General features: G+C 38.0%; 1 long non-coding RNA gene across 1 annotated transcript; it reads left to right on the forward strand.

The window, feature by feature from the left end:
- The first annotated feature begins 49 nt into the window (after nucleotides 1–49).
- LOC118705921 lies at nucleotides 50–23,382 on the forward strand. Its single transcript, XR_004983854.2, has 4 exons — nucleotides 50–59; nucleotides 1,483–1,491; nucleotides 4,196–4,205; nucleotides 23,080–23,382. It is a non-coding gene; the product is annotated as an uncharacterized LOC118705921 (long non-coding RNA).
- Nucleotides 23,383–24,188: the final 806 nt, after the last annotated feature.

The following is a 24,188-nucleotide window of genomic DNA, read 5'->3' on the forward strand; positions in this document are numbered from 1 at the left end:
GGAATAGACTCAAGTAGAAAAGTATCAGAGGAATTATGTTAGCAGGATGGTGGAATTGAGTTTTCTTCCATCTTCCTCTCAAAAAACACTGGGTTAAGATTACCATTGTAGAAGCCTGGGAGTCCAGCAGAGAAGCCCAAAAGCTCAAAATTGGATACACTGAGGAAGAGTTTCACTTTACCACCAACCTTCTGTGTGCCTCACCCACACCCTCCCATCCCTCCCCATGGCTGGCTCCCTGTGCATGTCCAAAGCTGTAAGAATGAGCCTTGGCAGATGGCATGCAGAGAGCCAGGCTGACACTGTGGCATTGGGAGAGAGCACAACCTGAGGATTCAGCACCGCCCTAGGGAGAGCATTTGGGAGGTTGTTAATGACCGGCCTGGCTTTGCAGGATCAAGAGAAAGCACATAATCTTAGAATTTAAGAGGGAACAAGAAGTGTAGATCAGGAGTACCTACAGTGTGGAGCAAGAGTATCCATAGAAAAGGTCTTAGAAAGCCTCGGAAGCTCTAACAAGACTAATTGAATGTGTTTCTCTCCTGAAGACAATCAAGAAACACTGAAGGGCATGAGTGTTTATTCAAATATGAAGGTAGCAATTCAAGAATTAAAGAAACATGAAAAATTAAGAAAGCAGGATGCCACCAAAGGAAACACAATGATAATTTTCCAATTATCCAACCCAAGGAAATGGTGATCTGCAATTTTCCCAATAAATAATTCAAAATAGTTGTTTTCAGGAAGCTCGGTGAGTTAAAGAAGACAGAAACACAATTCAACAAAATCAGGAAAACAATACACAGTAAAAATGAGAAATTTAACAGAGAAGTCATTAAAAGGGACAACGTAGAAATTCTAGAGCTGAAGAATTGAACCCAGGCTAGTGTCATTCCATCAAAGTGGACCTCAGTTCCTGGTCTTAACACCAGTGTTCTGGGTAGGAAAACGTATGTGTGTATATTTATATGTAGTTTTATTCTACACATTTCTCATATAAAGGATCTGTGACATACAATTTACAAGTAATAATACAATATACAGTATTCTCTATTATAAATTCCATGTGACCAATTGATTCTCAGTGAATCCTTTTAGTTGATTTTTGCTCAATTCTTATATGCATAACCAACCTGTAGCTGCACTTCAATCATGATTTGATTAATGGGTTGTATCCACTTTTTAGTAATTGTAGTAAAACATGTAGCATAAAATGTATCATCTTAAATCATTTTAAGTATATAGTTTAATAGTGTTAAGCATATTCACTTGGTTGTCCAACAGATCTCCAAAACTTTTCATCTTGCAAAACTAAAACTAAATCAATAAACCACAACTCCCCATTGCTCCCTTCCACACACCTACTTTCTGCTTCTATGAATTTCACTGCTCTAGATTCCACTTACTACTTTGTATAAGGGGAATCATACAGTATTTGTTATTTTTTCACTAGCTTATTTCACTAAGCATCATGTCCTCAAGTTTTATGCTGTAGCGTATAATAATTAGTCCTTCCTTTTTAAGGCTAAATACCATTCCATTTTAAGTATATACTATATTTTGTTTATTCATTCATCTGTTGATGGACATTTGTGTTGCTTCCTCCTCTTGGCTATTATAAATAGCACTGCTATGAACATGGGTATAAATATCTCCTTATGACCCTGCTTTTAATTCTTTTGTATACATACCCAGAAGTGGAATTGTTGGATCATGTGGTATTATAGTTGTATTTTAAATTTTTTTAGGAACTCCTATGGTGGGTGTACCATTTGACATTCCCACCAATGGTACAAAAGAATTACAACTTCTCTACATGCTCTCCAGCATTTATTCTCTGTATTTTTTTTAATGTACTACTATTTCTAATGGGTGTGAGGTGATCCACTAAGTCTTGACCCAATAAAATTGTTGTCATTAAGTCTGACTAGTGATCTACTGTTAAACTACTTCTCACTCCCATGCAGATTATATGTATCAAACTAAAATCTCATTTAGGTTCAGCATGCTTATGTTGAAATTTCATTCATCAATAATAAGAATGATTATTTTGCTGAATCAGATAATAGTTTTCCAAATTTAGAAGAATATTTTTAGTTTTTTGTGCTACTCACAATCTAAGAGCTACAAACAACTTTCTTTTAAGCTCAGTTTGCACTACTAATATTCTTCTCATCACTTTTTTAAGTCTAGATAAGGGATGGATCAACTTTTTCTATGATGGACCAGATAGTAAATGTTTTAGGCTTTGTGGCCCATATGCTCCTTCAAAACTATTCAGCTCTGCCATTGTAGTGTGAAAGTAGCTATAGACAATGCTGTACATAAGTGAATAGGTGTGGCTGTGCTCAAATAAAACTTTATTTATAGCCGGGACCGGTTTGGCTCAGTGGATAGAGCGTCGGCCTGCGGACTGAAAGGTCCCGGGTTTGATTCCGGTTGAGGGCATGTACCTTGGTTGCGGGCACATCCCCAGTAGAGGGTGTGCAAGAGGCAGCTGATTGATGATTCTCATTGATGTTTCTAACTCTCTATCCCTCTCTCTTCCTCTCTGTGAAAAATCAATAAAATAAAATAAAAATTTTATTTATAAAAACAAATGATGGACAAGGCCTAGTTTTATGAACCCTGCTCTAGACATTCAACAAAATAACATTGCTGCTTGCCAGTTTCCCTTGTGGCAATATTCTCACCTCTGTCTACTTTGGGTTACTAATTTAAAGTTATTGAAAGAGAAATTACAAAGAGATGCATAGAAACAAGCCAGGTATAGCATTCCCACCACATAGATATAATAGATATAAATAACCTCAACATCACAGATAATGGTAAAATATAAAATAATTAAGAAATAATGAATGTTAAGTGTCTATTGCCTACTTTAATTATTAATCTTTATTAATGATTGTAATTAAAAACTGGCTCACAAATTTTCAGAAAATTTAACAATTGGTTCTCACTAAACCAATGTGAGCCAGCTCTAGCATTCATTGGTTCCAGATTCTAGTCTTTGCCAATCACCTCAGAGCACCGAAAACCAATCCAACCCCTTCTCCTTGTTCCCTTCAAACTTTAAGAAAATGTCCTTTTCTGGAAAAGGCCAGAAACCTCATTTCTGGGTGTGTATTCTACTCCTCCATAAGGTATTTTATATATACCCTCCTCTTCCAGTAATTATTTAGGCAGTTTGGCCTTACAGAATTAAATTTCTGACCAAACTTACAGAACCAAACAATTGCACATGTAGCCTAAAAGAATTCATGTACTCTTTAGAAGTTTCTAAAATTACAGCATTGCTCAATCTTGGATCTAATAACTTTGGGTAGAAAGTATGGTAGTGTTTGTAAGCAGAATCAGGTTCTCCATTAACTCAGCCCCAGCAAACACAATGTAATCTAGGACAACTGATTTCACTTATTTAAGTCTCAATTTTCTCCTTTCTACAAACTAAGGTTGATGATAATGCTTGGTACTCTTAATGTTTTTTAGGGTATGTGTTGCTCAAGTGACGTAAGAACATTGGCTAATGTGGTGTTAGAAGTGTGGGTCATATTTATCATCTGGACTTGAACGTGAGGCATTAAAGACTGTAATTCCATCAACCTGACATCAACACTTAAAGCTTTGATAAATGTACTTAGATTATTAAGATAAACTGAAACAATCAGTTGAAATTAGCTTTTGAATGTTTACCTTCATTTCCTACAGTGTGTTCTCTCTTTCTCCCTATGCGATCGTTGTAATTGAGAGATGATGGCTTCATCTATTCAGATGTTTTTGTCTTTGTGTATCCCTTGGATCTGAAATAGACAGTCAATGGCACCAATACTACCATTTCCATGTCTTTCCTTTCTCTGTCCTTTCTTTCTTGCTCTGTACTTCCCATTCTCTTTTTTTGTTTCACATTTCCTTTTTTTTTTTTTTCTTGCATTCCAGATTTCATGTATTACCAAACATTTCAGCCTGGTTTGACCATAAAGTTACATAACAGTGTATATGATTCTCCTTTAAGTAGGAGGCAACCTAGATTCTGTTAATCATTGAATCTATATTTACCAGGCATTATATTATATCATCCTTTTTCTGTTTCAGAGTTATTTTCAGGTTCTACCTCCCACTTTGCTATAGGTACATATATCAAAAGACAACCCTTCTAACATATTTATATCTCTTTAATGAAAAGACACATGAAAAGGACACAGGGTGTGGGTATGGAATTCACTCTGGTAAAGCATAGTCTTTGCATGATAACTATTCTGTAGAGCCCAGTTCTGTTCATGCTTTAGTCTCATGAGAATGCCAGTCTACTTGTAGGTTCTCCCAGAGCCTGACTTATCTCCCAGTTATGAAAAACCAGTATGAAATCTATATGCTTAATATTGAAGATCTAATTATTCTTTACTAGCATGATATGCAAAGGGAAATGTTCAAAACCACATCAACTTGGGAAATAAACTTCTCCTTTTTTAGTGAAAAATCATATTTATACTTAAAAGTTATTATTGATGAGCATTTTGTTGAAGATGAAAGTTGTTCAACCCCATATTTTATGTGTCCTTTGTATGTGTATAGAGTTTGAAAGAAAAAACAAAACAAAGCAAAACCCCGCTTGCTTTTATATTTGCTAAGATTAGCCACAAGTAATTGTGGTTAGCTTTGCTGAAATTCCTAACGATGCAAACAAAAATCTCAAAGCACAGAGTTTTAGGTTTCAGAGGTGACTCACAACGTCTAGCAATCCATCTTGGAAGTCTTAGCGGGCCTATTTTGGGCTGTTCTCCACGCATGGCAAGGCTGAAGAATCCCAGGTGTTCCTGCCGAGAGCAAAGTGAGAGCACTGAGGATTGCCCTGAGAAGCAAGAACATACTCATTAAAGTCGGCTTCTGGTGGGAGGTGACTCTGACTGGCAGTTCTGCATTTCTCCTTGGGGTGACCCCTTTCCTTGTTAGCGAGGGTGTCTGGCGTCCAAATGTGTTCAGGTTTAATGAGTTGTAGTTCGCTGGGGACCCAAAGAAGGCAAAGGAATGCCTCCTTGGTGAACCAAGAATGGTGTGCTGTTTATTTTGTGGATACTACATTGTTTAAATAATGTGAAAGTTTTTATTTTGTGAGATCTTTCTATGCCTTCAAAGTCTGAAATGGCATATCTGAATAGAGGGAACCTAAAGCCGTGACAAAAATTGCACATCATATTGGCTGATTATCTTCTTCACATAAAATCATTAACTCTTACAAATGATTTTTAAGATGTTTTTTCAAGATCATCAGACACTCATCTATCTCAAATGAAGAAGGAATAAAACTAGAGAAACTCTTCTCATAGGTCAACAAATGTAGGATGGTTAATCTCATGAATGAACTAGGGAATTAGAACACCATTCAGATTGTTTTCATCTGTCGGGTATTTATTAACAGCAAGAATGCTTTGTCTAACAAGGCACATTTCAGTGAAATATATCTTGGTGAAATCAAAAATGAGAAATTATAACAAAATTTTGAATAGAAACATGGCATTGGATATATGGGCAGAGAATCTAATTTTATATGAAATATAAAAGGTGTGATGCAGTATAATAAAATGCATGACAGCTACAGCATTGTCAAAACCCTCAAAAAACCCCAAGTGTGTATCAGAAGCTAAGCTAAGCATTAATCTGGCATTAAGTGTCATGAAAAAAGATTCTTTCTTTTGCTATGATACTTTGACTTTTCCATCACTCAAAGATGTTTTTCTTTTTCTGCCAGTATTCTAGAAACAAATTTGAATGCAGTTAAAGGTACAAAGTACTTTTCTACTATTATTAACATAAAAATCAACTCCAAGGAATCTCTGTGCTTTCAAAATCGATGTATTAAATGTCCTCTTTATAGAATCAATTGCCTATAATTTCTTCATGATTTAAACTTGCTTTCTTCTGTTCATATGAAAGTCTAAATCTTTGGAATTTTAATATAAATACTTAACTTGCTGTTATACTATGGATTTTATAACTGATCAATTCACTTTTTCTTGCTTTGGTTTACCAACTAAAAATTAGAATTATGATATAATTCTACTTTCTTGCCATCCTATCAAATAAAAAGGTAGTATGCAAATTACCATCACTCTGTCACAAAGATGGCAGAACTCATAGCCACAAGATGGTGGCGCCTAGTCCTCTCAGCCCTATTGGAGTCCCCCAGTCCCTTGGGGGCGGCTGCTGAGAGCAGGGAGTGTGAGTGGCCTGGTGGAAATTTTGCTTTGGCAATGAGGCAAACATTCCACCCTGGCTGTGGAGGGCCTCTGGCCAGGCCAGGCGTGGAATGGTTGTGTAGTTGCAGGCTGGGCTGAAGAACCCTCCCCCTGTGCATGAATTTCGTGCACCAGGCCTCTAGTACTATATAAGAATAAGTTAAGCCCTGGCAAGTTTGGCTCTGTTGTTTAGAGCATCATCCTGTACACCAAAAGATGGTGGGTTCAATTCCTAGTTAGGGCACATTTCCAGGTTGTATATTCCATCCCAGGTTGAGGCATGTGCTCGAGGCAGCTGATGAGTGTTTCTCTCTCCTCTCCCTCCTGCCCTCCTTACCTCAAATTAATTTTTTTTAAAAAGAAGTTAAATTGTGCCCAAGTTCACTATATATATATATATATATATATATATATATATATATATATATATATACCCTTTTAAAAATGTAACTATTACAATTGAAAAAAAAAAAAAACTACACAATTTTCCAAATAGAAATAAAGGTATATAATCTAAATCATCACTGAGCATATCAGGTTGTCAGAGGAAGAAACTGATACAGCAGATAATTTATTGACCAATTCCTTTACATTCATTTGATTCTCAGGACGCTTTGTAATAAATATTACTATAAAATCTACTTTATAAACGGGGAAATTGGGACTCATGGAAGCCATGTACCTTGCCTAAATTTATCCGAGTGGGAAGTGAAAGAGAGCAAGATTTGAACCTAGTCCTGTTTGATCCTACAGCCCAAATCCTTTATTGCACTACCCTGTGACTGTTCTTCAAATTTAGGTTCTCTCTTCAAAAAAAACCAAGACCTTGCAATACTCCATAAAGATCTATATCAAAATATAAATGGAATGCTATAGTAGTTGAAGTCAGCACACAATTTCCGAGATTTTACTCCATTCCAAACTTTACACTGATATGTATGCCTTTTTGTCATCCAAATGAAAATAAACATAAGAGAACCTGTCTGTATGAGCTAGTAGGAAGGAGAGATGAAAACATTGTCTTCTGCTTTGTTAATCTTATGGGGTTTGGGAAAAAGATTCATTTTCTTTTAAGATGATCAAATGTTTCCCATGCAATCCATGAAAGCTTCAAACAGAACATTTAGGCAAATATTCACTTACTACCTCAAGGAAATATATGTAACCATGCATTATGTGGAAGTTTCTTTCATCTTTGGAGTTATAATATATGTTTTTCACCTCTTCCACGTAGGAAAATGGTATAATGCTCCAGGAAAATGACATGTTAGATGCAGCAATATTATCAGTAATCAGTGCAGAATAAGTAAAATAATTAAGCTATTCACTTAACTCATAGGTACTCAGCACATTTTTTATCTGACTAAATATTCATTTTGACAATTTTCTATAACAGTTATTTTAAAAAGAAATATGTAATATTAATTTTTAGAAAAAGTTAAACAAATAAACTCTAAATATAGGGGAGAATTATATATACTAGTATAGTGGTTATTTTTTAATATTGATTTCTAAAGGAAGAATAAACATTTGTGTTTATAAAACATAAGAAAAAGAATTATTAAAACTTTTAAGTACTATAAATTTCTTTAGCTTTCGGCTAGGAAAATAATATATTTGTTTCAAAATATATTTGAATGTTTGAGCCTCTTTTTTAAAAAAAATATTATATATATATATATATATATATATAATATTTTATATATATATATATATATTTCAGAGAGGAAGAGAAAGGAAGAGAGAGTTAGATATATCAATGATGAGAGAAAATTATTAATCTGATCAAGCCTTCAAACCAGGGGTGTGCCCTGACCAGGAATTGAACTGTGACCTCCTGGTTTATAGGTTGATGCTCAACCACTGAGCCTCACTGATCAGGTGAAATGAGCCTCTAAAACAGGCTAGCTCAGTTTTGTTTGTCTGAGATATATACTTTTTTCTTAATGATACATATGATGAACAGTCAGTGTCACAGTGAGTTCAACTCACTTTTTAAAGTCTTGAGAGAGAACAAAAATGGAGAGCTACTTAAACATCAGGGAAGGAACCAATTATTCAGAAACAACTACCATATTATGTAAAAGCTTCATCCAAATGAGGATTTCTGTGTAATGTAAATGAACTCCTTTTACTAAAAGTAGATACCATTGTTATTAACACTTTATCCCAGTAGGTATAAATTATCCAATGCTAAATCATAACACAAAAATGCAGTTTTTCTTAGGGAAAAAAACTGATGTATTCAATTTGTATTTATGTTATTTTGCAAAGACACTGGAACATAGACAAAAAGTATACCATATAAAGTTTCTCTATAAAAAAACTTCACAAAGAACTATTTTCCAGCCTGCCAGATGTTTTCCTCCTTTATTATAAGTTTAACAGTAGTGATATATCAAGGATATTAAGGAATTCACAAATGTATTATCTCCTTATCTCCTTCTGCCTTGTCTTTAAGCATCTTATTCATTGCAATAGATTATCTAATAAAGAGGGAATATGCTAATTGATTCTCACACCACTGAAAGATAGCAGTGCCTACAACCAATATGAAGGGAATATGTTAATTGACTGCCATGACCTCAAAGATGATGGCACCCACAGCCACAAGATGGCAGCACCCACAGCCACAAGATGGCAGCGCCCAGTCCCCTTAACCCTGCTGGGGTGGCAGGTGGGCCCGGCCTCTCCACATGCCTGCCTCCGGGGTCCCCAGTCCCCTCAGTCCCCCAAACCTCAGGTGGTGGCTGCCCAGCTGCCCAGGGCCGGCCAAGGCTCAGGTAACCAGGGCATCCGAGGCATGCGCTTCTGGCAGTGGCAGCAGCAGAGGTGGGATAGGGCATTGCCTTCCTCTGATTGCTGAGGAAGAGATAGAAACATCGGTGATGAGAGAGAATCATTGATCAGCTGCCTCCTGCAAGCCCCCTACTGGGGATCGAGCCCACAAACTGGCATATGCCCTTGACTGGAATCAAGCCTGGGACCCTTTAGTCCTCAGGCTGGCTGGCACTCTATCCACTGAGCCAAACCAACTAGGGCTCAATGCAATCTTGGATCTCTGTATCAACAGTATTAGTATTGAAAGATATATTGATGTTAAATAAAAACCCATATCTTCTTAATAAAATTTAAAAAAGTGAAAACTTGTGACAACACATGCTCAATATCCCTAATTGTTCTTCTTTTATTCTGGCACACTCTAAGATAGGGGTATCGAACTCAATCAGAGAAGGGGCCAAAATCTAAAATCCAGCCTAAATCGCGGGCCGAATGGTTTACTGAACAGTCATAAACTGTCATTGTGATGGAAACGCAGCGGAGTGCAGTGATGACAGCGCGGTGCGGGCCACATTGCAAGGCCTGGCGGGACGGATTTGGCCCGTGGGCCTTGTGTTTGACACATGTGCTCTAAGAGGTTTTGATGCTATCTTAATTATCACTGCTCTTTTATGCAGTTTTGTTAATGTTTTAAGTTTTGTACTTTTATCCTGAGACAATTTTATAAAGGAAACTATTTTTAACAAATAAAAAATGTTACCCAGCAGCTCTTCAGCTTAGCCAGCTGCTTAGGTGCAATCAAGCATTTGGAGTGGTTCCATTCACCCTGTGGCATGCTGGGAATGCTTGTTATGAAGTGCAGTCAAGACTAACATCTTTTTTTTTTTTTTTAACAATTTTTTAATGTTTTTATTGATTTTAAAAAGAGAGGTAGGAAGATTGATAAAGAGATAGAAACAATGAAAGTGAAACATCAATCAGTTGCCTCCTATACACCCCCTACTGGGGCTTGAGCCTGCTACCCAGGTATGTGCCCTGAACGGGAATCGAATCAGGAATCAAATCGGTGACTTCTTGATTCATGGGTTGACGTTCAACCACTGAGCTATACCAGCTGGGCAAGATTAACAACTTAATGTTGTAGGTGATGAAACTTTCTGGCTGAGACCATCCCCTTCATGTCTATTTGGCACTGGTTACCAAAAGCTTGCTTGGGACTTAAAGAGCTGGGGCTTAAAATGCCATGTACTGAAGTATTATTAAATGCTATATCAGCGATCATATCTCTAGGTTGTACAGCCTAACTGCATTTCTGATCTTTCTTTCTTGCAAATTCATTTCTTATTTTATATATATATATATATAGTAATTAGGGGATTTTTCCTGCCATAGAAACTGAGACCCACATGTTAATGAGGCAACAATGAAAATTTGAGAATTTCAAGTGGCTGAAAACCTCTTTAGGATAGTTCCTGACTTCTCAGACTCTGGCATTCGTGTAGCTTCGAATAAAAGTATAAACTCCAGTTAAGATTTGTGATACTCATCTCTGACCTCAGACTTGATCTTTAAAGAACATCAAATATGACAAATGAATTTGGACAGAAATATATTTAATGACTAGTTTGCTGACACCCACAGGTAAGGCAGAGAAAATTGCCAATTCTCAAAAGAGAGAGAGAGAGCTATAGAGAAGAGAAAGGAAATAAATTTGCATCTGGCTCTTCCCCTCAGGAGCTGCCTGGAGGGTAGTTCCCTGTCAGGGAGGGAGTCTTGCAGGAGGAGCCCTGCGCTCTGGCCTGGGCCCCTGGGCCATCTATCTGGAGCCAACACAATGGACCAGAGGAGTCTGCTCTTAGGTCATTAAAATGCTCTGTTTGTAACCAGTGAGATAAATATTTACTTCCTTTAACCTTTATTTGTGTGAGATGATTTTACTCTAGGGGTGGGAAAAAATCTGCTTTGCAGAAAAAGAAATTTTCTGTTGAATGCCCAGAGTTCAGCATTAAAAAATAAAACAAAACCACAATCTCTATGTAATGAACATCTCATCTTTTATTAATTATAGGATTAGTTCTGCTTAAACTTATTTTCCCGCTTCAGGAGTGTTTATGAAAAGGCCAGTCACTCGCCTGAATGTCTGCAAAATGGTATCAAACACAAATCCAGCGCATGAGAGACATGAGCTGGTATGAAACTCCAAACAGAGAATTAATAACTTGTTAAGAGTAATTAATGAAAATCACAGCATTTAAATATGTTCAAAGACTTGGAAGAGACTCATGCCAAGTTTCCTTACAGACACAAATCCAAAATATGAAGTTGTACTTGATGATGGATGTCTGCAGCCTAGACTCCAGTTTAAACTTGTGTAAGAACGATGTGACTATGGAGTTATTAAGTGCACAAAAGGAAACTATTTTTTGAAACTGTAATTGGGTTAAAATCGCATGCATTTTTTTCAATTTGAACAGTTTGATACTGAACGATGCCCTATCGTGATCACAGCATTTCACGACCAATTTGCATGAGATTAAATTGATTGACCAGACAGTTTTCAGAATACATTTTCTGGTTTGGTAACGGGGACAGTTCTTTTTTTCTGTTCCTCCAAAACCTTGATATTCCAAGGAGCCAGTGAACCAGCAGCACAAGCATTGAGATGGTTAGAAACGCAGCGTCTCAGGCTCCACCTGAGGCTCGGAGTCACAAGCTGCATTTTAACCAGCGCCGTGGATGATTTATGCACACACGGCACTGTGAGATGGGCTGTTCTGAAACACAGCTATGCAAATTTCTTATAAAGGACTAATGGATTTTCACATTTTCAGAATTAATTATTAATGTGAAGCCCAAATGTGTTTTAATTCTAAATTTTAAGCCTTTAATACTTAAATCAACACACTATAATAACAGGCTTTTAGTGGGATGCTAATTTTTTTTTTTTTCTAGAAATCCCCTCCATACATTTGGAGGTTCGTTATAAAAGTCTTTGTTATAAAAGTCCCAGACAATGTGCAATAAGCAAATCACAAGTGACAGGATCAACGAATGTCTCTTGATGTCAAGTGGAACCGACATAGTTAGTTTTGCCTGATATTATTTTTAACGGGCAGTGTTTATTTTGCCCTCATTTGCCAAATACTTTGTGCCTTGTAAGCATACTTTCAGAATTGATGATAACAGAATTATGCTGTAAATCCTCCGGCAAAATTGTGAAGAGCTTTGTTCAGAACAAGAGTAACCTCTGCTGGATTGTGACTGTCCTTCCGGAAGTCCAAAACAAAACCGAGGGTTTGCTCCGTTTGCACAGAGGAAGGGTAAACGTATGTGTGCTCTACCTCACCTGCCTCCGCCTTCTGAAATGAACTGGACCTTCCAGTGAACAGTATGCTTCTATCCTGAAGAACACATTACTAAATGATAACTCAGAGCTATGATAGAGCATTTTACCTTCAAATCATAAAATCAGATTTATTCGGCTCACTTACATGTGCCAATGACATAGTTCAACTTAAATTTAAATATTTTAATGCATCACCTTTAAGTTTTTAAAAATAAGTTAGTTTTGGAGGAAAAAAATTAAAAGACAATAGCGTTCTGAGGATAAAGGAACAATGTTGATTTATTTCTTGTTGCCAATTTTTTGAATTTCCCAAATGTTTAACAGTGAATCTTTGAATGAAAAACTTTCATTTTAAAAAGAACAAAAAAAATTGCTTCAACTCATGGTAAAAATACAAAATAATTATGTATTAAAATAAAATGAGCATCTCAGAGAAGGGTTCTTCTCATTGGCTGTCTGTGATATCAAATATTTTAATTCTAGAGATACTTAAATGAGTCCGTTAATCAGAGGGAAGCTACCTTACTTATATATTTAAAGTCGTTAAGCACTGATGTAAAGTTTAACCAGCTACTGGATAAAGTAAGTCTCCCCAGGGCTCATCCTAAAGGGATCACAGACTCAAGCCAATTTACACCAAAAACATTAGGGCTACCTACTAGGAATGGAGAAACAATGAGGTGGAAGCGTCGTGAGTTGCTGAAGATTGCATAGAGCAAGGCAAGCATACTACTTCTGGACTTGAAATCTGCAGACTTTTAAGAGAGAGATAAATTTACCTCTGCTGAGTTTTCTGTCACTCACAGCTGAACCTAATCCTAATTAATGAGCTTGGTCTTCCCTGGAGATGATAGTATTTCCAAAGTCTTTGGAGCTGGTGAGTTCAGAAGCCATTGCCAGTAGGAAAGTCCTCTTGAATTAAGCCTCAATCCAGCTTGGAACCCAACTAACTTGAAGATGGGCCAAAACAAGTTCCATCTAGACAAGTAACATTCACTCCCTGCACTCAGTTCTGTTGGCAAAATGTTGGCTGCATGTTGAGTTTGTCAAGTAAAACAAAGGTCAGTAAGAAATTGTCCAATATTCAAAACATCAACATTGCTGATTGTGTTTAGTTAAATGCCATTTTTCTACCTCAGACTTAACAGAATTGAGTCAGGTGTTCTCAATGCCAAAGCAGTTTGCTTCCATCCAAGGGGTAGATGAGATAGAAAACTCTGACTTAATAGTTTTTTGCTTTTAATTTGTATTATCACTACATCTTTTACCAAATATCCTCAGACTAACACTATGGCAATCTGTGCAAGCAAAACAGTCAAATATAGGGAAAGAAAAGTCAAGTCAATCTAAAAATGTATTTTGTGTTTTAGTCAATGTTAAATTAATTGAAAAAATGTTTCTTGGGACTGAGCAGAGATTTGTGGTATGGCCAATAAAGTCATTAAAATTATAAGAAGCCAATCTATAAAATAAAGAGGTAATATGCAAATTGACCTTCACAAGATAGCTGCCTATGACCAGGCCAGCAGGCAGGTTAGTGAGGGACGACCAAACGACTGGACATGCAAGCTGCATGGGGCGACTAGGCCAGCGGGGGATGGGGGAGTCCGTGAGGGGCAACTAGGCTTGCAGGGCGGGGGGGGGGGGGGGGCAGTTGAGGGCAACCAGGCCAGCTTTTGTGATTTTTTTCATCTTAGATTTGGAATTTGAATTATCATGGCTCTTTTCCACACACAGTGTCTTTTTCAGGCCTTTATATTATTTTATCACCATTTCTTCACATACATTAAATACCACTGAAATGTAATGATTTTTGTGCTTATAGTTTAACATGCTATCTAATAAAGAGGGAATATGCTAACTGAGCCTCACGCCATCACAAAAGATGGCGGTGCCCATAGCTAATAAGGAGGGAATATGCTAATTGATGGTCCCACCCACAAAGATGGCGGTGCCCAGTCTCCTCAGCCCTACTGGGGTGGCAGGCATGTGGCAAGGCTAGGCCCGCCCCCAGGAGGGCCTGGCTGCTCTACGTGCCTGCCTCCATAGTCCCCCAGCTGCCCAGGGCCAGCCCAAGGCACAGGCAAGCCTTGGGTGGCAGCTGCCCAGGGCAGGTCCGAGGCACAGACAAGCCTCAAATGGCGGCTGCCCAGCCACCCAAGGCTCAGGTAATCAGGGTCAGCCAAGGCTTGTACTGCCAGCAGTGGCAGCAGCAGAGGTGTAATGCCAGGTCACTTGACTGCCAGGTCGCCTGCCACCCTGAGGGCTCCCAGACTGTGAGAGGAGGCAGGCTGGGCTGAGGGACCCCCCACCCCCTGTCTAATGCATGAATTTTCATGCACCAGGCTTCTAGTCCTATATAATAAAAGCCTAATATGCAAATTGAGTGAACAGCAGAATGACAGGTGGAATGCCCGGTTGCTATGACACACATTGACCAACAGGGGGCAGATGCTCAATGCAGAAGCTGCCCTCAGGCCCCAGGCCACCCAAGGCAGGTGCCAGTAGGGGGCTCCTCAATGGCTCCATTGGTTTCCCCATAAAAGCTGGTGACCAAGGGGTGGTGCGTGGGGCTGGCCAGCAAGCAGGGGGGCAGGGGGAGGGTCAGGACAGGGCCGGTGAGCAGGTGATGCCAGGCTGGCCAAAGCAGGTGCCAATAAGGGCCCCCTGACTGCCCCCCCCAGTCATCCCACATATCAGCCTTGATTGCCAGCCAGACGTAGAGACCCTACCTGTGTACAAATTTCATACAATGCACCTCTAGTCAAATAATAAAAACTAAAGTCTTTAAAAATTCAATTAAATTATTTGGATCATTTATCCCATAATCTCTTAAATCATACGTGCTAATGAGAAACCTGTTACACATATTCTTAACTGCTCTAATATATACCGTATTTTCCGGCGTATAAGACGACCCCCTAGTTTTACAGTTAAAACATAGGTTTAGGCCTGTATTCGCTGTATAAGACTACCCCCCACTTCCAAGGCAACACCGGTTCTTTTTTTAATAGACCGCCTCTCTGACTCTGGCCAATCTGAGCAGGCTTTTTACTAGAACACAGTGTAGCTTCGGGTACAGAACATGTACACTGTGTTCTAGTAAAAAGCCTGCTCAGATTGGCCAGAGTCAGAGAGGCGGTCTATTAAAAAAAGAACCGGTGTTGCCTCGGAAGTGGGGGGTAGTCTTATACAGCGAATACAGGCCTAAACCTATGTTTTAACTGTAAAACTAGGGGGTCGTCTTATACGCCGGAAAATATGGTACCATTGTGATTATCATGAAACATGTGAGAGGCAGTATAGCACAGTGGTTAATATGTGAATTCTGGAGCCAAATTCAAGTTCTAAGATCCTGGGTTTAAACCCTAACTCTACGACTTACTAGTTCTGTCAACTTGGGCAGGCTAACCTCCAAAGTGCTTCAGTTTCCTCATCTATGAAGTGATCCCATTAAGAATTTAAAAAATTAGCCGAAACCGGTTTGGTTAAGTGGATAGAGCGTTGGCCTGTGGACTGAAGAGTCCCAGGTTTGATTCCAATCAAGGGCATGTACATTGGTTGTGGGCACATCCCCAGTAGGGGGTGTGCAGGAGGCAGCTGATCGATGACTCTCTCTCATTGATGTTTCTAACTCTCTCTCTCCCTTCCTCTCTGTAAAAAATCAATAAAATATATTTTAAAAAAGAATAAAAAATTATATTAATAAAGCACTTAGAATGGTACCTGGAGCATATGAATATGAAATAAGGAATTATGAAATATGTCACTTATTATATAAAAAGCACTTCTGTAAGTAACATGAAATGTCTCTGCAGTATGTAATATAAACCTCATTAAAAACTACCCTACCTATAAGGGACCAACTTACTATAAGGACTATTAGAACAGAATACCACCCGACATTTAACTTCATTAGCCAGTACTAAATTAGTAAGATTGCAGATTTAGTCAAGCATTTTCTTTGGTAAATTCATTTCTCATTAGAACATCTATCAAAAGATGAAAAAGAAGGAACAGAATAGAAACTGCTCTGGATTGCTAAATAGTGGCAGCATCTTTAAACTTAACTGGGAAAATAAATTTTTTTAATGAGTTAAAAAATTACTACGAAGGACCACCTTACCTTAACTACTGAACAGTCACTTGTCTCTTGTCTTTCCCTTCATCACTGCCAGATTAGCCTTCCAAGGTCACTTTCTTTGGGCTAAAAAATGATGGGAATTTCTTGCCTGACAGATACCTAAAATATAAATCAAGGTCACACACATGTCTGCCCATACTAATTCAAAAATAAAAAGCCTCATCAAGCCCTAGTGGGTTTGGCTCAGTGGATAGAGTGTTGGACTTCGGACTGAAGGGTCCCAGGTTCAATTCTGATCAAGGGCACATGCCTGGGTTGCAGGCTTGACCCCCAGTAGGGGGCGTGCAGGAGGCAGCCAATCAATGATTTGCTCTCACATTGATGTTTATATCTCTCTTTTCCTCTCCCTTTCTCTCTGAAATCAAATTTTATTTTATATAAAATCAGATATGTATATATCTATATCTATATCTATATCTATATCTATATCTATATCATCTATAGATATATCTCCATCTCCTCATCAAGACACTTCTTATCCCCTTTGGAGTTTCAGACATTATTGATGGTAACCATCAATAATGTCTGCATTTTACTTCTTAAAATACACACCACAGACTCCTGAACAAGGCATCCAGTGGAACTTTAACCTCACTTTATGGTCCTATTTTGTAAGCCTCATGGAGAGCTGACTTAAGTTCAAAATCAATTTAATGAGACAGCATATTTCAGTCACCAAACATCAGTGGTGAATTATAGAGTCTGATGCCATTTGTGATGTCTGAGCACTAACAGTGCCCAGATCCCCCTCCTCCCACTTTTTGTCCCATTGCTGGGCAAGCCCATGAAAATGCCCACGAGTTTCCTACCTTGGCACGTGCTGGGTAGTTGAAACCACAAAAACCCAAACCCTCATTCTGCTCCCATCCCCTAATCACAATGAAAAACAAAGCCAAGCCCTACTCTCCCAGAAGACCCCACTATGGGAGTAGTAAAACTTTTCAGACTCTCTTGGTGCATGTGTGGTATCATGGGTCTTGGGAACCTCCAGGGGCAGCCGTGTCTATGCATATCACTTCCCTGCTCGTAGACCTCCAATGGCTCCCCACTGTCCACTGAATTAAGCAGAAACTATTTATCATATCTGAAGATTTATCTTTCTAGTCCACTCTCTACTATTCTCCTTTATAAACATAATGCTTCAAATGTTACTGTTCCCAGAACACACTTGGGTCTTTAATTGCCTCCATTATCTTTGCTTGCGCAGTTTCCTCTATTCTGAGTTTTCTCTTCCACCCACTATCTATCTCTATGCGCCTCTTTCTTTGAGATCATCTCAAAAGCTAACTCCTCCATGAACTCCTTTTCTGAATCTCTCAACCAAACAAGCTCTCTCTCTGCTTTGAATCCTGTATCATCATACTATTTGAATCCCTGGTAGTGTTTTATCATGTTCTACTGTATATATAACGAAGTCATTAATGTTTTTTTTAATTTTTTTTATTTATTAAATTATTATCTGTGTACATATTTTAACATTGCCCCCCCCACATACCCTCCCTCCCCAGAGTTTTGTGTCCATTAGTTGTACTTATATGCATGTATACAAGTCCTTCGATTGATCTCTTATCTCCCCCAGATCTCCCTACTCTCCCTGGTGTACTTTTACAGTCTGCTTGTTGCTTTACTGTCTTTATATCTATCTTTTGGTTTGTCAGTTTATAATGTTTCTTAATGTCCATAAATGAGTGAGGCCATGTGGTATTTCTCTTTTACTGACTGGCTTATTTCACTCAGCATAATGTTCTCTAGTTCTATCCAGGTTGCTGCAAATGATGAGAATTCCTTCTTTTTTATGGCAGCATTGTGTAGATGTACCATAGTTTTTTGATCCAATCATCTGCTGATGGGCACCTAGGCTGTTTCCAGATTTTAGCTATTGTAGATTGTGCTGCTATGAACATAGGGGTGCATATATCCTTTCTGATTGGTGTTTTTAGTTTCTTGGGATATATTCCTAGGAGTGGGATTACTGGGTCAAATGGGAGTTCCATTTTCAGTTTTTTGAGGAAACTCCACACTGTTCTCCACAATGGTCAAAGTCATTAATGTTTTATTGCTTTTAAACCTCAGAGGTTGAGAGCATGAACCTGAAGACAGACTGAAAAAAATTTCCATTTTGGATTCTTGCTAATGGTCCTTGGGCAGAACACCTGTCCTCTCTAAGTTTCAATTTCCTCTTGAAATGAGAGGAAATAAGACATTACATGTGTAGGAATTTGCCTAGGGCTTGATTTATACTAAACATGCAATAAAATGTTAGCTATTATCATTTATTCTCTCTATTGAATCAGGAACAATTTTATGTCAGAAACTCTGGGGGTTTTTTTCCACCTATCCTGCCAACCCCCTTCCCGATTATCTGCACAACCATCAAAATGTTCTCTGAATCTATGAGTTAAGAAACTCATTTTTTAATCCAATGCAAAAACAGGGTCATGTATATAGAAAACATTTAATAAACATATATTTAATGAACCAAATAAATGTTTTACAGCACTTCACTGAAATTTTATTTTTTTAATATATTTTATTAATTTTTCACAGAGAGAAAGAGAGAGGGATAGAGAGTTAGAAACATCGATGAGAGAGAGAAACAGAGATCAGCTGCCTCTTGCACACCCCTTGTTGGGGGTGTGCCCACAACCAAGGTATATGCTCTTGACCGGAATTGAACCTGGACCTTTCAATCCACAGGCCAACGCTCTATCCACTGAGCCAAACCGGTTTTGGCTTCACTGAAATTTTAAAACAAATTAACAGTAAGATTAGCAAAATTAAATCACATGCACAAAATCTAAATTAATTCTAAATACACACAAATCATCTAAAAAGAGTAGAATTCAGGCAAAGACATACTTGTGCCATGAAAACTGCTTGCTAACATATAACTAGCTAGGTTACTCTCCTACCCACTCTCCCCTCCCGCCCCTCCATACACAAACCCCAACCGGAATATGAGCTTAGCTGTCATCTATGGCTCATATTCAAAAGTAGACATTTGTGAATTAAAAAGCAACTTAACATTTCTTTCTGTTTAAAATCCTTTCCACAGACCACTCAGTACTCTGTAAAAAGTTTAATGTGAAACTCCTAAACTATATAGGGAACTATGCAATCTATATTTAATATTCCTACTTTTAATAGATATCAAAAATATTTTTTAAAGTGACAAAAAAGAGATCATGCTCTCGGATGCAGTACTTCTCTTTCAAGGATCATCTTAAAGGGGGAAATGGGAGCTATAGAAACACAGATGGGCACAACAGTGCTCATTGGGATGTTAATTTAAAATTGTAAGGAATCTCCTCGTGTATAAAATATGGGATGGTCTGCAGTACTTTAAGACAAAATAATAGAATAGTTTTTAATGATAGTGGGGGATTCACAATGTTGTAAGTGAAAAAACAAGATACAATGTGATATAAACAGAAGGCCATTTATCTCCATTTTAAGGCATTTTTTCCGTAGCAATAGTATTAGTCATGGTGTTCCCCTGTTGTCCCGTGTGTTTTTAAATATCCTACAAGAAATATGAGTTAATTTAATAATGTGTTTTATAGCCATGTTTGCTCTGATCTATAAGAACCACAAAATGTGTCTAATTGAAAGATAAAGTCTTTTTTTGAAAACAATTTACTGTGTTGTAAAACTGAAATTGCTTTGTACAAAGCAGTGCACCCTTTTACCATCACCCACCGAATATCTCAGTCAGTCTGATTCCCTTGTGTGCTAGTAGTCAGCTTGAAATGGTACGTATCACAGTCCCCTTTGGGGGAAGAAAACAAAAAGTAGTAGGACTAGGAATGTGGAGGGAAAGGGGAGTAGGGAAGTCTATAAACTTCTATTTTAAAATAAGCCTATCTTGATAGCATCCTCGGGTTCTTTAAAACATGGTATTAAATATTTACTTTTCACAAAATGTATTATAGCTGGTCCTCAGTGTTTGCTCCCTTGAAAACAATTGTATCCTTACATTCACCAAGTTAAACTGTGAACCACAAACAACTTCTATTATCACAAGATGTCAGCTAAACATAAACTGTATCTCTATTTTTATAAACATTTACATACAAGTTGGTGATATCGTCATCATGACCTGAATCTTAAACCTCATTTTCAAGCAGTAAAGCAAAACTAATTAATTTCCCATGTGATCCATTAAAAGGCACCCGTGGGAGGATTTTTCCCCCCAGAATTCACATTCACGAAAAACCTTTTGTGATCTGTAGCATGCGTACTACACTGTGAGGGCCTAGCAGGGGTCTTCAAACTACGGCCCGCGGGCCACATGCGGCCCGCAGAGGAGTCTGATCTGGCCCGCCAGGTTTTTTGGGCAGTGAGCGCAGCCGAGGTGTTACAGTAGGAATTAGTAGTTCATATAGTCCGGCCCTCCAGCTCTCTGAGGGACCGTGATCTGGCCTCCACTTTAAAAAGTTTGAGGACGCCTGGCTAGGGGCTCTCATCTTCAGTCCTGCATATGTGGGTAGTGAACTGGCATATCACCAGCAGAGTTGCCAAGGTGTGGCCAGTCTGTCCACTGATTTTCCAGGGTGATAATGGATTTGCATTGATTTAGATTCCATGTTTGGTCTAGGCCCTCAGAGGACGGATGGCTAGCATGCACCTGGAGTGGGCGTGGGCCTGGAGAGCAGACCAGAGCATGCAAAGCTGACTGTCTCACCTGGTGACTGAATGACAGACTTTATAGAGATGAACTTGACCTCATTTGTTTAGTGTTCTCACCAGCTGAGCTAACTCATCTTTTAAGCTAGAATTACACAAGTTAGCACAGCTTTGCAGAATTTTATTTTCCTTTTTAGAAGAATTACCAGCATTAAATGCCTCAAATATTTCCTATCATATTATGGACTCAGAGAAGCTTTATAATAATAAAGGCTGCTATGACATTATTGTCATAATAATATTTCAAACATATTTAAGCATATCAGGACTATGAAACAGTAATTTTTTACACACTAGAAGTGAAATTTAGAGCACAATGAAACAGTGAATGTTTGAGTGGAAAGCAAAAACAATAAAAACAAATCCACAGCAATTGCCATTTTTTATTAGTCACTGGTATGTCAAAGGTCTAAAGTTAGGTAATTAGTAATGCCATCACGTGGCAAAAAGAGAAGTAGGCCTGGCCAGTGTGGTTCAGTGGTTAAGCATCAACCCAGGATCCAAGAGATTACCGGTTTGATGCCCAGATTTCAGACTTGATCCCCAGGGAGCATACAGGAGGAGGCAGCCAATTTGATGATGTTTCTCTATCATTGATGTTTCCATCTCTCTATCCCTCTCCCTTCCTCTCTCTACAAACAATCAATGAAAACATTTTAAAAAAATTACTAGAAGGGGAGTCTGGAACCCTGAGAACAAGTCCTGGCCATCATTATGTAACATGATGATATGTCACAATTATCAGTTTCTTTATTTGTAGAATGGGAAGCTGGGCTTGACACATCTAAGAGTCCCCAAGTTGGAAATACTATTAAGAATCCTCATTCTTGTAAAAATTGTATAAATCATATGTTAAATATATTTTGTAATCTGGTTATTTTTAACCCATGACAAAGATAGAGCTGCTAAAGTAAGTGTTTTTTAAGCAAATATCCTATATAATAAAGAGGTAATACGCTAATTAGACAACCTTTCAGAGGAATCCGGAGCCGAGCCCTTTTCATGAATTTTGTGCATTGGGCTTCTAGTTTCTAAGGAGAGAAAAAATAAAACTGTATGAAATAGTTTTAAAGAGCTGTTTTTCTCCTTCTAGAAAGAGGCAGTAACTCCTGAGAAATACAGAATATAGTTTCTCAAAGTAATTATTTCAAATTATCTAGAAATATCATTTCCTTCCCTCCCTCTCTTTTACTGTGAAAATGTCCTGGCGTAAGTGTAAAAGAGAATCCAGAATCTCATCTCATAAATGTCTGTCTTCACTTCATGGCACTGCTCTCTGAAGGCTAGAGGACTGAACAGGTTTTGGAGCAGGAAAAAAGCACTTACCAAACTGTTTTTAACCTTGTAAGTCCTCATGGTGTCTCTTTCAGTGCAGACTTCAGAGAAAACTTAAATGGAAAGCAGAAATGATATGAACGATTCCCAAATAGAGATGCAAAGCCTCGAATGGCCTCAAGAATGTTAAGCCCCGTGTTGGAACCTTAGGCCGAAAGGGATAAGAGTAAAACAAAATCCCTAAGGAAACAGTCACAGTTCATTTGTTCTTTTTTTACATCCACTTTAATTAAAAAAAAAAAAACAAAAAAAAAACCCAGAAAACAAAGATATGTTATTTCTAATTAAGTATCGAGGGAAGTATAATCCACCTATGCTGCCAATCAAAATATTTTAAAATAATTTATCATTTGTGATTTGCTCATTTCAATGAAGCTTTTCTCCACCTCTGAAAAAAAAGCATCTTGAATCTATGGAGCTCCAAATTTTATCAAATGTGCTTCTAAGTCTACTTATTTGGTAAAAACGTCTATTGGCTACAAGGTACAAATGTGCCTTACAGGTCACCATAATTACACGTGGCAGCAAAATTTATGGTAGGTACATATGCACAGTGGGCAAAAGTAGGTTTATAGTTGCATTATGACATTCTTTTGAGTAAATAGAGCTATTGTGCTAATCATAACCTGCGTGCCTTTTTCCATATGAACAACAATAAAGCTACTTTTGCCCAGCCCTGTATAAATGCTGCAAACTAAAGGGTTATATTGAAAGGGGCAGGGAAGGGGGGGTGACTTACAGTTCAGGATCAATAGCTATATTACCCTAAAATCTTACCACTTTAAGTAGAGATTTATTGGACTTTTTATAGCTTTTAAAATGGATAGATTTATCAAGTGCTTAAATTTTAAAGTACAAGTATCTCCCACTCTTTAAAAGTTTGTGTTAGGCTGCGTCACTTTTAGGAATGACCTACGTGGGTACTGAATCCCACTAACCGAAAGAAACCCAAGGAGGACCTTTGGCTTTTAGATGAATGGTCATTGCTTCTTCACTTTGTAGCACTTCAGCCTAGGAAACGCTTCATAGGAACATTCTACTTTCAGATAGCAGGGGAAACCTATATCTTTCTAACTTTCTTTAAGTGAAGTTTATATAAACGATAAGTAAAGGGTGTTTCCTTTGAAACCTTCATTAAGCTGAGTAATAAAGTGTATTACCAACCAAAACATATCTTAAAAAGTAGGTTACTGGTAGTTTTCTAGGATAAATAATGCATAATGGATCAGTGTTTAAAACAAGTACACTTAGCCTGCCTGGTGTGGCTTAGTGGTTGAGCATCAACTCACGAACCAAGAGGTCAGGGTTCAATTCCTGGTCAATAAAAACATATTAAAAAAAAAAAAAAAAAAAAAAAGGTATACTTTAAGTGATACTTTCTTTTTTGTTAAAACTCAAGTCTTTATGATTTTATTGTTATGTTTTTTTCATTATTGTTGATTTTTAGAGAGAAAGAGAGAGGGAGAGAGAAACATCAATATGAGAGCAAAACATGGATTGGCTGCCTCCTGCTCTGACCTGGAATCTAACAGGCAGCCTTTTGGTGCACAGGGATGACACCCAACCACCTGAGCCACACTGGCCAGGGCTAAAGTGATGCTTTTAATTTCATTTTTCCTGAATCTCTTGTACTTATTGGATGTACATAGCACCTATCTTCCAG

Source organism: Pipistrellus kuhlii, unplaced genomic scaffold (assembly GCF_014108245.1).
Source record: "Pipistrellus kuhlii isolate mPipKuh1 unplaced genomic scaffold, mPipKuh1.p scaffold_m20_p_5, whole genome shotgun sequence".
In the NCBI taxonomy this organism is placed as follows: domain Eukaryota; kingdom Metazoa; phylum Chordata; class Mammalia; order Chiroptera; family Vespertilionidae; genus Pipistrellus; species Pipistrellus kuhlii.